At 54.1% G+C, this 4447-nt stretch overlaps 1 long non-coding RNA gene across 1 annotated transcript; it reads right to left on the reverse strand.

Annotated features, from left to right (window-relative positions):
* Positions 1 to 492: 492 nt before the first annotated feature.
* LOC141374311 (uncharacterized) lies at positions 493 to 3699 on the reverse strand. The gene is made up of 3 exons (XR_012381089.1): positions 3589 to 3699; positions 878 to 981; positions 493 to 754 (listed from the first exon to the last, which is right to left on the reverse strand). It is a non-coding gene; the product is annotated as an uncharacterized lncRNA (long non-coding RNA).
* Between the last annotated feature and the right edge of the window lie 748 nt (positions 3700 to 4447).

Below are 4447 nucleotides of genomic sequence, written 5' to 3' on the forward strand. Positions count from 1 at the left end.
CACATGAAGGTGGTGGATCGGAGAGGGCAGTGCGCAGCCAGTTGGTGACAGAGGTGATATTAGAATCCACAGGCTTTGACCTTGATTGTTCCCTGCTGTTACTCCAGGTGTGCTCCCCAGGCCAGTGCCAGTCCACACACTGACACTTGTCCACGGTGAGCTAAGTACGGAAATTGGGAGCGAGCCTGTAGAAACTCAACAGAGTATGTTTGTGTCTGCTAGAAAATCCAATGGTAAAAGTTTGGGCTTGTGTTTTGTAGCTTGTATTTCTTTTTCTTTCTTTTTTTTTTTTTAAGGTTTTATTTATTTGTCAGAGAGAGAGAGAGAGAGCACGCACAAGCGGGGGCGGGGAGGGGTGGTGGCAGGCAGAGGGAGAAGAAGGACCCCCGCCGAGCAAGGAGCCCTCCTATGTGGGACTCGATCCCAGGATCCTGGGATCATGACCCGAGCCGAAGGCAGACACTTAACCAACTGTATTTCCCTTGTATTTCTTTTTTATTTCATTTTTCTAGCCAGTCATCTTTATTGTACTGGACAAAAGTATCCATCCATGACAGATTGAAATTAATTAACAAACAAACCAACACAAACAGCCCCGGTCCTACATCTGCAGTTAGTTTGAGAGTCCGTGCGTGATGCCATGCCATCTCAAGTCGAGAGGGGAGATTCGGAAAAATCGGGGCAACATCAGAGGCTCGCCCCGGCCTGGGCAAAACGCAGGCACACTCGAGCCTTGAGGGGGCCAGGCTATAACCTGGAAGGAGTGGGTCATCATTGCTTGCTGTTTCCGCGCTTCCCCAGAGGCCTGGCTACCGCAGGGAAGCGCTGGGTAGGTATTTGAGGGGGGCCTCGGGCTAAGTCAATTCCATGTCCTCACCTGGAACTGGGTCACCCGCAAGTGGGCCAGCAGCGTGGTTCCCCTCCCCGACAGGCCTGCCGCCTGCCCTGAAGAAGCAGCAAATCTTGGCCTGGCCTCCCGATCTGTAGGATGACATGGTCTGGCAGGTGAGTGGGCCAGCCCCGGCAGCGCCCTTGTCCTGCCCACCGAGCCTGGCATATTCTGGTCTGGCCGAGGAACAAGCACTTTCTTTTTATGAGCCTGCAAACCTCCAGCCTCCCAGCCTCCCAGCCTCCCAGGCTCCCAGCTGGCTGGGCGCCAGGGGCCGGGCCTGACACACAGGCGCACATCACCACCCGGACCCATGGCCCCGGCTGCTCCGGATTCTGGAGCGTCTGAGTCACCGCGCCTCCATGAAAGACTTCCAAAAGAATAAAGCGACAGGCTCTCCTAGGGGCCTGCTGATCGCAATCTATCACCACGTCTGCGTTTGGGCCTCCTTTTTCTGCAAGCCATGAATGCCTCTAATCTGGCGAAGCAGGCTGTGGGTGTCGAATTGTGAACTGCTAAGCAGGGGAAGGAAGTCCATCCCCCGTGGGGGGGTGTGTGTGAGCACCCCCCCCACCGGCCCCCCTCCTTCCTGACAGCACTGTTTGTTTGTGGGCACGATAAAGGAGGGTGGGAGGGGCAGCCTTTTCTGTCCTGGGGCGGCCGCCGGCACTTTTGTCCGGAATCATCAGACCACCCGGCTCTCTGAGACGTGCTCGGGGCGCACCCGTCCACCTGCGGGAACCGGGCGTCTGGAGGCGGCCGTGTCAGATTAGCCCCACGGCTGGCCCCCGTTTAATAAGAGTGTGGCGCCTGGTGCGCGGCTAAACCCCTGCTTGTTTAGACCAACTGAACAAGCCTCGCTGGCTGTGCCACGCGTCGCCTACACCAGGCCGGCAGGGGCAGGCCCCCCGAGGAAGCCCGTTCCTTTATTCTTTTAAAACTGAGCCCTGGCCTGCCCCGGCTAAGGTCAGAAGGATCTCGGCAAAGGCCTGCTGGGGCCTGGGGAGGCTTCTTTCCCCAAGGGGCTGCACCCGGCCAAGGGGGCCCCAGGCACTGGGGGACCCCTGGAGATGCAGGTGACAAGGCAGCAGGGGCGTCAGCCAGTCTGCCCCCTTCCCCGACAGACCTCCCGGAGCTGAGTGCCGGCCACAGTGCTCCCGCTGCCCTGGGCTGTCACGTCTGATTGCTTTTCAGCGTGGCTGCAAAGGAAAGTTGCAGGAACCATTTGGCGGGCACTGGCTGGGCCCCTTGTTAGCGGAACGGTGGGAGACTGAGTGGCTTTCTCGAGGTCCTGATTTCTGAATCGGGTCTGAAAGCCTCAGTTCTTGTCCGCTCCTAGCAGGGGCCTTCAACCTTGGCCCTGCCTGCCTCCCCCGCCCTCCCCCCCCGCTCCACCGCTGCTGCCCCTTCGCCTGATGTTCATAATTCACTCTGCAGCCGGAGGGAACTTTTACATTTTTATATTATAAACTTTTAATTTTGAAGTGATCCAGACTTGCAAAGCTGCAAAAATCGTGCCAAGCGTTCCTGTATTCCTTTACCCAGATTCCCCAAGTATCTTATCAGTTTGCAACTTGCACACTCTCTCTACACACACACACACACACACACACACACACACACAATTTTCTCCCTGAATCTTTTGAGATCAAGGTGCAGACATGATGCTTCTTCGCCCCTAAATATTTCACTTGTATTCCCTGAAAATGCAAAATGAAGGACCTTCTCGTAAAATAACCGCAGGATAGTTGATCAAAATCAGGAAATGAATATTGATACAATTCTATGACCTGATTGACAGATCTTATTCAAATGCTCATTAGTTGTCCCACTAATGTCCTTCATAAGAAAAGAAATAAAATATTTTTCTGGCCCAGGATCTAATCTCGAGTCATACATTGTATTCGGTTATTGTGTCTCTTTAATCTCCTTTAATCTGGCATGGTTCTTTTGTCTTTGTCTTTTGTGACAGGAGCACTTCTGAAAAGTACGGGCTGGTACTCTTTTTGTAGACTATCCCTTAGTTTGGCTTTGTCTGATGTTTCCTGTGACCGGGTTCAGATGCTGCAGGTTTGGCAGAAACCCCACCTAGGGCATGTGTGTCCTTCTCAGGACATCATATCGGGAGGCACACGGTGTCCATTTGATCCGCCACTGGTGGTGTTTGCTTTGATCACTTGGTCACGGTGGCATTTGCCAGGTTTCTCTCCTATGTGACTGTTATTCTCATTGTAATTAAGAAGCATCTTATGGGCAGTGCAATCTTTTAAAAAACAGGAAATCCGATTAGGTCACATCCCGTCCCTAACCGCAGTTGGAATCCTGACTTCTTGGTGTCCCCTGAACCTCTGTGATCTGGCCTCTGTTGAGCACTGTGCTGTCACCTCCTATCACCTTTCTGGGAACCCCAGGCATGCTGCTCTTCCTGCTATTACCAGGACACACCACCAAGTTCATTCTTGCTTCCTGAGGCCCTGCCTTCGTAATAGCTGTTCCCTCTGCCTAGAATGCTTTTCCATCCAGTCAGTATGTGCCTATTTCTTTGTGTCTTTCAGATTTGGCCTTACGGGTCCCCTGAGGGAAGCCTTCCCTGCCCACCCACCTGAAGTTGTCCGCCCCCCACCCGCCCCGGTCATTCTACCAAAGCGTCCTGTTCGGGGTCTTAATGTGGGACTTACTACCACCTGCCACCTACTCACGTGCTTGTAGTCTGTCTCCCCCGGCAGAAGAAAGCAGGGACCCCATGTACGTTGCTCCATGCTGCGGCTGTGCTCCTAGCACAGAGCCTGGCCCACCGCAGTGGGGTGAATGTTGATCAAGAATTTGCTGGATGCACGCATGACAAAGTATTGCTCAGTAGTGCATTGCAAGCTGGGGCTCTAACCCAGAAGTCTTGGAGTTCCGCCAGATGGTCTATGTAGGCTACAGTGCAGCTCTGCTGGGCTTGGGCACAAGTAGGGCAGATGGCGACAGGGTGGCTTAAGGCTCCCTGCATGGTGCCCTTAAGGGGGATTTGCTGGAAACATCAGGAAGGCATGCTGAGATGGGGCAGGGAGGTGGATGGATCTTTGAGCCCTGAAGTACAGATCCCTCCCTCCCTCTTACCTCCCTCCCTTCCTTTCCTTTCCTTCCTTCCTTCCTTCCTTCCTTCCTTCCTTCCTTCCTTCCTCCCTCCCTCCCTTCCTTCCTTCCTTCCTTCCCCTTCAAGCATTGGGGCATGGGATGGGTGGAGAATCGGACATAAATATACTTACATTCAAAGCACAACGGTGGACCAGTTGGAAGTCCTACAGATGTTCATTTCCTCATGGTCCTGGAGGCTGGAAGTTCCAGATCAAAGGGCCATTAGAGGGGGTTCCTCCGGAGGTCTCTCTCCTTGGCTTGTCCATTGCCGCCTTCTCGCTGTGTCCCCACATGGCCTTCCCTCTGTGCGCGCGCAGAAAGAGCAAGCTCTCGGGTGCGTCTTCTTGCAAGGACAGTAGTCCTGTGGACTTAGAGCCCCGCCCTCAGGGCCTCATCTCACCTTAGTTACCGCCCTGAAGGCTTATCTCCACATGT

Source organism: Callorhinus ursinus, unplaced genomic scaffold, assembly GCF_003265705.2.
Source record: "Callorhinus ursinus isolate GAN/ISIS: 27379988/994484 unplaced genomic scaffold, GSC_fseal_2.0 scaffold16, whole genome shotgun sequence".
In the NCBI taxonomy this organism is placed as follows: domain Eukaryota; kingdom Metazoa; phylum Chordata; class Mammalia; order Carnivora; family Otariidae; genus Callorhinus; species Callorhinus ursinus.